Here is an 11,389-nt window from a genome sequence, read left to right on the forward strand (position 1 = left end):
TTTGTTGAGCTCATCACATATATAATTAAAATATAATTTATATCTTATGGTACAATAATTCTTATATTAAATAATTTAAATCATTTATTAAGATGATTGTTAAAAGTTATGAATTGCTCAAAAGGTAAGTTTGATCATGGAGCTTTTTAGGGTTTGCATTTTATATTCTTTAGTAGTCTATATTTTAACCCTAGAGAATGTGGTTGCCTAACAACTACAATTTAGCTTTTTTGAAGTGAATTTCTATGCAATTATGTTCTCTGTGCTGAAAATCAGGATAGTCTTTTTTTAATGATATAAGTTTTTCCTGAATAGTTACATTTTCATTTATATCTATATTTCAAGCATTACAAATATTCTTCTGAATAATGATTGAATACCAAACTTCTTTATACATTTATATCTTTTGGTCTAAGAAAAATTGTTCCTATGATATGATCTAGCCCACATATGTGCTTGGATTTTTTATACCAGAATTTGGATCCATTGCTTGCTTTTTACTGCAATGAAATGCTAGTGTATAATGGAATCTCAAACAAGGTATAAAGGAGTTGCTGAATTTTATCCATGTAAGGGAAAAAAACATAGGACTCTAACAATCTGTCATTATTTAGAATATGGGATTATAAGGAATGCTGTTTAATTTAGAGATATTTGTAGAATAAAGGAGAATCTAAAAGATTATCTCCATTCTTTTCTCCTACAATATAGTTGGTTAGTTATTTTTATAAGTCAATCATCATGATAATTGTAAAATTGAGTTTAGGTGTTTCAGAAAACAAACAAACACACTAGATAATAGTCTAGTTTTAGTATTTAGAGTATATGTCAAATTATTGATAGAATGAAAAATAATGGCTACCTTACTTGACTTCTAACTGATATAGAAGAAAATGTGAGAACTAAGTATACATTAAAAGGAAAATTCAGATTCACAGCAAACAGTCCCAATTATTTCATTGTAGTGTTTCTTAAATGTACACTGAAGGATTTTTAACAGTTGATTCCATAACTCATACTTTCAGCTCTTCAAGTTAAGTTTAAAGGTAGGAATTCTTTTTCAATCCTCATACCAAAACCTGATCTTCTGAATAATATTTGCCTTTGAAATTCTAAATTCATATAAAATGAACATGTTATTATTCTCCCTCTACTTGCCAGCCACCATCCCAAAGTCTTTTGCATTGGTCTATGCCTGAAATTTTAGTGTCTCCAACTTTATTCCCTGATTTTAATTATTTCATGAGGTCATGGGTCTTGATTTTATTATTTTCAGTTTCCTGTAATCTTTTTCAATATCGATGTTCTCATATTTTATGCCTTAAATTTTAACTCAGTCTTCACTTGACAGTCTTAATATATATTTAGGGTGTTTTCATATTCTTATGTTGGACTTCAGAAATGAAAACCCGAATAGTGGAGACCTAGATTGGTCTGCCAGAGCTAAATCACTGGTTTGGAAGGGAGGGTAAGACCTGTTACTCGTAAATATTCTTTATGTGAATGACATTTTTAAGGTGCAGTTTTGAAAGTGGTTATTTAAAACCAGAGTCAACTTAGAGCAACATATTTTCAACTTCATCAACTGTTATTTATTGAATGTCCACTGGTCCAGTGGCCTGTGATTAATGTATTTCACAGGCTATTATAGGAAGATTTAACAGTCAACTCTAGTTCTCTCAGTTTAGATGATTAAAACTTCAAAGATGTCTTTTAAATTTTTAACAACAGTTCTTTCTCTGGGAGAAATTTCATTTGAAATAATGTTGAAATAGGCAATATTGAGGAAACTTTATTTTTCTTAAAGAAAGTAAGGATAGTAGGACATTTCAAATAAACAAGAAGACCTTTTACATAGTACTTTTTAATTTGAAGAGTTTAATAAGTAATAAAAAGATATCTTAATCTGCATTATTTTGAATTACACACTGCAGAATTTTTTGTCAATTGTTAGAAATAGAAGACATAAATAATTAGAAAAATGTAATTTTTTTACAGGAGAAATAATGTCAGTTTTAGTTTTTTTGCAATACCCTTGTGCTCAGGGTTTAAAAATAGAACAAGTATTAAGATACTAATCTTACTGCCTGACTTGGGTTTGGTCCAGGTACACCTCACACAGCCCTCCAAGCATCTTCGGGTATGATCCTGAGAAGTTTGCCCTGAGCATGGCCAGGTGTGCTCAACTTCTCCCCTCCACAAAACAAAACAAAACAAAAATTATTTCTTCTTAATAAAGTATAATCATTGAAAATACTCTATTTTGTGTCACATGATTTTGTGAGTCTATATGGTGTTTGCAGTAACAGGACAAGTAAAGAAAATATATTATTGCCATCAGTTCAAGAATCTAAGTTAAATGTGGTGACAGAACTTGGAACAATTCCAATTGTTATTTGTTTGGAAATGATTAAATTTTTTTTTGCTGAAATGAAAGTTGATCTCTGTTCTTTCAAAGTACAGGTGAGACTATGCAATTCATGAGGAGTTTATAACTTACTAGGTACTTTAGCATTCTGAATTCCCTAATTCAGGTCCTGATGTAATCATTTATATTCATGCAATATGAACATATATGTATATATGCTAGCAATGATATAAATATAATATCTTCACTCCAATTTTCTGAAATCCTCTACTTGGTTTTAATTTTTCTTCATTGTTTAGATTTGGTTTGAGAATGAAGGAAGTTCAGATTTTGATATTACTTCTAAAACATAAATGTTAAACATGAAAGGTGACATCCGCCCATTGAAGGATGGATGAGGAATCTAGAGAAATATGCAGCACATGATGTCTGGTGAGTGTTGAAACCTCTTTTTTCTGGGTGTCATCTTTTTGCTGTTCATCAGATGAAAGTCGAAAGATGGGACTACATGGAAGAATGCCTGAGGCAAGTCTTTGGAGCGTGTGGGAGTCTAGAGAGGAAGTTTCATGATGCAAACATACAGTGAGAGCCAAGAATAAAAGAAGCAGCAGTCCAAAAGGAAGAAGGAGGTTTCCTTTAACTAAAATCTTGAATCCTTGAAGATTTGGTAGAATCGTGCTGTGGTTATTGTAGAGAAAAAGGAATGAAATGAATAGTTTCATGATTTAAGACAAGAACAAAGAGATGAATGAGTAAATAACAAATGACTAGGGGAAAGGGTGAATGGGTCCATTTGGCAAATGCCCTACTTTAATGAGATTTAGGAGGAAATGGAGACATTTATTTGTACAGACAGTATGGGTAAAAATAAAGAAAAATGACACTCCCAAGTTAACTCTCGGTCAACATTGTGAAATGAATTATAGATCAGAATCAGAACTGTGCCTAGGTTTAACATAAACTGTTTGCCAGAAGCAAGAGTTCACGTGTCACTTCTGAATTTTGATTAAATTCATGCCTGGAGATTATGAGTAGTCTCTTGAATCTAAAGATCCTTTTGCAGTCAGCAAGATTTACTGCTCTGAAGGAAACATAACAGTACACAAGTTAGTAATGCTATTGATGGTAGTCGATGTGTGCTGGGAAAATAAACATCAATCTACTAAGTGGGATGACAGCATGAGGTACCAGAAGACTATAACGATAGTCTTAACAGTAAGAAAATGCAATTTCCCCCGCTGTGTTTTATGCCTAGTTTTATCTGACTACTGCATTATACAAATTAATATTTAATGCAGTTCAGCATCACGCTTGTCAAACAGTAGTGCAGGATATATACCATTGCAAAATTGCACATTTTCTGTGTCTGACAGAAGGTAATATCATACTTTTTTTCTGTCTCTCATTGCAGTTGCTTCAAACTCCAGAGCACCACCAGTCTCACCACCAAGGAGGTCTCTTTACATCCAATATTACTATGTAAATCAAACTGACCTGGTGAAAGGGAAAGGGAAGGAGATTTTGTGCTCAAGTGTTCTGAGAGAATCATACCTCATTTGAGAATGTTCTGAATATGGAAGGAGTGAAACAATATACTGAAATGAAACAAAGCCTTTAATTCTTGTTTGTAACTTAAATTTGCATGAAAAAAATTAAACCTTCAGAAAGGGGAAGGTGGTAATAATCCAAAACATATTTTTCTGTGCTTGTTTTCTTTCCTTTCCTCTGCTGTAGCTTGATCAAATCAGGAGCAGTAAACAATGAATTAAGAAAATCTTTTGCCCTAAAGAAAATGATACCTAGTGTGGGCTCATTTCCAGTTATATTAAGAGATACAAGAGCATGAGAGAGTACTATGACCTTCTACAAGGGTTGATGGGAGTGCCATTGTTCTTAAACTCACAGAGATAAGTGAAATGCTTTTCTCTATTTTTCTTGGTTTAAAGTTGTTAACTTTTTAAAGTTTTTTTTTATTTTTTATTTTTTGCATGAGAAAGAGATTGGTTCTCAGTGAAACCTAGCTACCATATAGATCTTAAGTAAAATAAGGAACCCAACGTAATTTGTCCTCACTCTTCATCTCCTTCCTACATTGCTTTTACATTTTAGCTTTACTTTCAATGCCCAATATCAGTTCCTGGCAAACCCTGCCCATACCAGTTTTCATCTGGAAGTAAATACGTACCCAGTATTTTCTTTCTTACCTCACATAAACACCCTTTCCCTTGATGTTTTCATGTTCTTTGAATGTTAAAGGAAGAAATATTATTGCGGAAATGTAAACATAAATTACTATGTTTTAATAGATATTTGGTATTAATTAACTGAATGCCTAGTACTTCCAGACACCATGTATAGTCGGTTGGGTGAAGAAGTAATTTGGGGACAGAGGTCTTCTCAATAACCTCATAATTATCACAGAAATGAAAAATAATGTTGCCATAGCAAATAAGGACTTTAGCTTCTTAGACAGCAAAAGTTTTTGCTCTGCTCTTTAGGTTTCCCAATCTAGAATACTTAGAGTAAACCTTGGTTTCCCTCTCCCCCTTTATATCAATCATGGTCAAATTCTTCTATTTCTAATTTTATATGTTAAATCTGACACTTTTCACCACCTTCAGGCAACTTTCCTTCTACTTGACTTTGCTCTCTGATTCAGTGATAGCCAGTGCGAATGCTATCTCTCCTTTGAAGCATTTCCAAAACAGTGGAACCATATTCATTAGTCAGAACTTTAGGAAAACATGAAATCTCCTGGCCAGTGACCAGTGATGTTAGCTGTTGTTCCATGCATAACACAGCTCTGGGCTTAAGATTTATAAGGACTTGAGACCATATAAAAGATAAGATACTTGGCCTTTTGCAATGATATGGGTGGAAATGGCTAAGGGTGATGCTAAGTCACTAATTGAGTCAGAACGAGGAGATATATAGGACATGTTACCACTTGTGGAATAGAGAGGATTAAAGCTAGGATACAGCAAAGGCCTAATGGAAACAAACACTTGGACTTTCACTTCAAAACTGGGATTACCAGAAGGAAGAAGAAAGGAAGGCTGGAAGAGAGGAAGGGGTCCAATCAACAGTAGTAGAGGGATATCAGTATATTTATAATCACATAGTATTGACTAACATGTTTTTGAAGAAGTTTACCCTAAACCATAGTCAGTCTTAAAAACCAGTATTATGTCAATAACTTTAAAAATCAATATATTTTTATCTACTCTGCTTTACTTTTAAATGATCCACATTCTTGGTCACTTTTGAGTCTAGACTTTAATTCCATTATGCATGTTATATGAATAAATACAAAGAGGGCTAATTTTAGTGTTTGCTTTATATTTTTTTTAAGATTTTGCTTTAGGGATATATCTGGCAGTGTTCATGGTTAGCTCCTGGTGCTCAAGGAAATGAACCCAGTTGGGCTGCGTGCAATGCAAGCACCCTACTCACTGTACTATCTCTCTGGCCCTGCCTTTTTATTTTATTTTTTTTTTACTTTTATGGAAATTCTCAGGCATTCTCTATTACATAAATTAGATAAAGTTAACATTTGATATTTTTGTTAAAGAACTTTCATCATTTCTGAAAAAGTCATTGTTTATGATGTTCTTGGTCTGTGAGTTATTAGTATCAGCATCTGTCTTAATTGGTCCTTTTAGTGGGACATCACAGTAGACACACACATAAGGGTCAAATCTGATCAGAATTTGTTTACTAATGTATCATTGAAAGAAATGATATGAATTCAAATGAAAAATCTAAAAGATTTCTTAATGTTTTAATTTATGGCAATAGAAGTAAGACTTTTTTTTTGTGTGTGAAAGCAATATAGTTTTTATTAAACTATATTTTGAGATATCTAAGAGGAGAGAAAGAGCAAAAGTGTGTGTTCAAGAAAAACCCCGTGTTTCCCCAGAGTGGAAGCAAAGCAAACAAAGGCACATGGAGTCAAGCACGTGAGGTAGAATGTTAAGGGAGAACTTGAAGAACAAACCTAGAAGACTTTCGAGTCTTTGCTATACACAGAATTATTTTGGTAGCCAATTTTATAGATGGCTTGGATTTATTTAAAGTAGTCTACATTCCTTTTTATCACTAAAAAATAAGAAGAGCTTGAGCACCACTTTCCCAACTGGTCTCTTCCTTCCTTCCTTCCTTCCTTCCTTCCTTCCTTCCTTCCTTCCTTCCTTCCTTCCTTCCTTCCTTCCCTCCCTCCCTCCCTCTTTCTCTCTCTCTTTCTCTCTCTCTCTTTCTCTTTCTTTCTTTCTTTCTTTCTTTCTTTCTTTCTTTCTTTCTTTCTCTCTCTCTCTCTCTCTCTCTCTCTCTCTCTCTTTCTTTCTTTCTTTCTTTTTGCATCAGTGTGAGAATAGTTACAAAAATTTCAGGTTTAAGTCTCAGTCATACAAAGATCAAACACCCATCCCATCACCAGTGCACATGTTCCACTACCAAGAACCCCAGTATACCCCCATCCCATCCCTCCCCCTGCCTGTATGGCAGATAATTTTCACTTTACTCTCTCTTTACTTTGATTACGTTCAATTTTTCAGCAGAAGACCCACTATGATTATTTGGAATTTTCACCCATCTATCAGACCTGCCAAAAAGGAATCATTAGATAATTTGTTTTCTATTGCTGATAATGAAGAGCATATGATGTCACGTGGCCGTGACGGCCATGCGAATTTGGATTTCTGGTATTTTAGTAATTAAGCTCAGAGACGTTTCTGCCAGAAGCCACTGGGTTCCCAGATTGGTTTGTGTGTCTCTGGGAGAAGCCTTCGTGGGTGGCAACTCAGGGATTGGTCCAGGTGGGGGGAAGGGCCAGTTCCCCACCCCCATCCCAAGAGGCCCTGTGTGCCCCATCACTCCAAACTCGTACCTCTCTGTCCAATAGGCTCTGATATATGGTGGTCACCATGCTGCTGCTGAGAGGGATAAAGCGCAGGGACAAATACCCTTCCCCTCCCGGGGCAGCATGGAGCCATAGCTTAGTTCACAGTCCAGAGGCATTTCTGCCAGAAGCCGCTGGGTTCCCAGATTGCTTTGTCTCAATTGGTCTTTTTTTTTGCTTCCCTCTGTTTGGCAATCCTATGGTAGCCTGATGAGCCTGTTAACACAGAGGTAGTCCCTGTTTTTGTCCGGTTTTGTTTTGTTTTTTTGTTTGGGTCCTACATTCTGCAATGTTCAGGGTTTATTCCAGATTCTGGACTCAGAGATCACTCCTGGCAGGTTCAGGGGACTATATAAGGTGCCAGAGATGCCCAGAGCTGTACTCTACCCACTGTACTATCTTTCTGGTTCCTGTAGTCATTCTTGTCAGCTCTCTCTTTGCTAATTTCTAACTTATCATGTATATAAATTTAAATGACAAATGAAGTTTGATAACTTATCTGTGGTTCACTTCTTTCTCCCTTCCCCTCCACCATGCCCACTCCTCTGAATTTTACCTCCTTGAACAGTGAAGTTCAATTAACTCCAGTGTGCCTTTGGCCATGCAGTTTCTTTTTTTTTTTTTTTTTTTTTTTTTTTTTTAGAATTGTATATTTTGTAGATGTTATAATGTCTGAAAATCATTTCCCTGAAGACAGGGATTTTTATGATGTTAAAGAGTGATGAAAATAATATAAAAAACCTCTCTGGAAGAACCTAATCTTATTTTATTATTATTAGTCTTTTTTCAATAATGTTTTACCTAATATATATTTTTATTTTATTATAACGTCTCTCTTAGGTTTGCAATTATCCTAGAAATTTGGTTCATAGAAGTGCATTAAACTTGATTGTCAGATAGGGAAGAACTGACTATGAAGTTATTACAAATTCATATAGGTACATTTGTAATAATATCTGTATAATTAGTAAAGTTAAAATTCAGTAGGAAAAAATTAAATTCCACTTATATCATTCCATTAAAGATTTTGGCACATTTTAAATATAGAAATCAATCAAGTGCTTTGTTCAATACTTCTAATCTTCATATTTTCTATTCTTTAGGTCATTCAGAAATTATTCTGCTTTATTTTGATCTTTATAGTTATTTGTCATTCTGCATACTGTCAAGTAAATTCCTGGTTATAAAATAATTAATAGTTTACTCCCATATTTAGAATTCTGAGAGCACTTATTATTTTTATACTACATGGTAATTGAATATATTTGACCTTTTTTAGGGAGAGGTGGGGCTTAGGTCACTCTTGGCTGTGCTCAGGGTTTACTCCTGTCTCTGCTCAGAGATCACACATGGTAACTGAAATTTAGTTTGTGCTGCTGGGTGCAAGGGAAATGCCTTATTGCTTTCCTATTTTAACAGCCCCTTAGTAACTAAATATAAACCAAAAAATTATTCAAATTTTTAATACATAACCTGATATCTTTGAAGAAACTTCAAAATTGAGTGCAGTTTTGAAATAGCAAAAAACAAAACAAAACAAAACAAAGAAAAAACAATTCAACTCATAATTTGATTAATCACGAGGCAAAGTGTCATGGCTATGTACATGCAATGCTTTGAAAATAAGTACCCACACTCATTTGTGGAATATAAAATGTTGTAATATGAGAATGACACCCCAGGTTAGTAGAGACAGGGTCAGGGAGATTGCTCCATGGTTGGAAGCCTTCGTTATGAGCTGGGAGAGAAGGCAGCTGGGATAGAGAAGGAATCGCTAAGTAAATGATAGTTGGGGGAATCGTTCAGGATGGGAGATGTGTGCTGAAAGTAGGTAAAGGACCAAACATGATGACCTCTCATTATCTGTATTGCAAACCATAATGCCCATAAGAAGAGAGAGAGTAAGAGGGAAACTGTCTGCCATAAAGGAAGGAGGGAGGGGTGGGACAAGTGAGGGTAAGGATACTGGGGACATTGATGATGGAAAATGTACAATGGTGGAGGGATGGATGTTCAATCATTGTATGACTGAACTCAAACTTGAAAGCTTTGTAAGTGTAGCTCACGGTGATTTAAAGAAAGAAAAAAATAAGAAAAGGAAGCATCTCCATAGAAGATTAGTGTATTGTTACTAGTGATTAGGGTTATAAAGCAATTTAATCTTTTTTATATTTCAACTTGATAGAAATTTACATAGTTATCTAATAATAATAACAATAATGATAGTGATGCACCTATTCAAATAAATCTAGATAAAGTTTCTATAAATATTATATCTACTATTAGATATAGTTGTCTATAATTTATGAGGCAAAGAGCTGATATATGTGACACAATATTTCTGGAAGGTTTTAACTTGTAACTTGCATATTTGGGTACTTGGACAGGTTGCTTAACCTTTCTAAGCTTGATTCCTTACTTGTTAAGTGCAAATAAAAAGAGTAACTATTTCAAAGACAGTAAAATGAAATAGGAGAATTGCTACTCATACTAAATGTCATGTCAAAGGAAACTAGTAGTCTTTCTTTCAAAGAAGGACAAGAAGTTTCTTCCAGAGGAATAAGAAACAGAGAAAAGATGACAATTAATAGTAGTTTTGGCCTTTTCCTCCCCTCCAGAACTTCATATTCTTTTATAATTTAATATATTCAAACAATATTATTATTGCAATTGCAGTTTATATTGAGCTCTTTCTCCAAACCCAATCGAACATAACATTTTCCTTTCAGAGGCTAGAGAAATTTCTTGAATTTTTCAGAATGAATTTGAGAAAGGTTAAATACTGTAGCTTTAGTGCACACCTAAAGAACTTCCTTCAACCTTGGAAGAGAAGGTCGGGCACTAAATATTGCTGGGTCATAGAAAAATTTAAGGAAATCTTAGTCATCTATGTATAATCTAAAATTCCACAGCTTTGAGTTTCTGCAACTTATAGAAATGTCTTTATATTTATGGCTTATGACTTCCCACTTGAGTAAAACACAATGCCTTAACTCCTTTCTTCTTCAAAATTTCCCAATTTTAGCAGAGTCTCTGAAGGGGTTCCTAGACCATGATTATCACTCTATTTTTTCTGTTAGCATATTGATATTTCTTTCCTACATCATAACTTGATGCCAGAAATTTTTACCTAATGAGACCAGTTACTCCTTTCCAAGGTCCAGTCTCATGCTCCTTGCTGAGATGAAAATACTTTGACCTGCCATATGGCTATATATTCTTTTATTTTTTTGTATAACCAATCTTAGGAACAATACTAAAAATACCTTACCACAAATATAAGGCTTAAGTGGAAGTTGTTCAAGGTCTCTCCAGCTTTGTGAAGTACCTGCAGTTTGAATGTCACGTTGTTCCCCAAAGCTAACATTTTCATTTTAGTTCCTTGCCTCTCTTCAAATGAATCAAATCTACTTCCTATCCAAGGCACAAGTTGCCTTCTGTCTTTTTCCCTCAACCACTTCTAGATTCTTCACAAGAATATTTCCTCCTTTCAGGAAGGGACTTTGCTCCATAATTTCAAGAGACAAAAATCACATATCCACTCTCTAATTTTTATTTTAAAATTGTGATTTATAATACTTTGAATATGAATAGAGTTCAAATCATAGTGACCATCCATCTTATTCCACCTTCTTGCATATTCAGTACCATAGACATAACTTCAGGATCTGTTACCTTTAAAAACTAACTTCTTTTCTATTTGAGGAGGTGTGGGGGAGATACATCTGACAGTGCTTGGGGCTTTCTTCACTCAGGAACTATTCATGGCAGGCTGGGGGGAATACATGGAGGCCAGAGATTAAACTGTGGCCATGTGAAAGGCAAAAACTCTACCTGTTGTACTATTGCTCAAGACCCCTAACACCAGATGCTGAAGGGTAGACAGTAAGATAGTATTTGAGTACTTGGATGTCTGTAGTTAAATAGAGTGGAGGGAACTGATATTTTTCACATTCTGTTATGCTCATTTTTTAATGTTTTTGATATCCCTGGATGAGTGATTTGTTAATTACTTCTCAATCATTCTTTATGCTTATGTTCATTGAATGTTTAGAAACCTTGAAACTTATTCTCACATTCTAACTCCTTTGATACCAGATTTGGGAGTGTGTATTATATTTTTC

The sequence above is a fragment of the Sorex fumeus genome, unplaced genomic scaffold (assembly GCF_029834395.1).
Source record: "Sorex fumeus unplaced genomic scaffold, SorFum_2.1 ptg000008l, whole genome shotgun sequence".
Classification (NCBI taxonomy): domain Eukaryota; kingdom Metazoa; phylum Chordata; class Mammalia; order Eulipotyphla; family Soricidae; genus Sorex; species Sorex fumeus.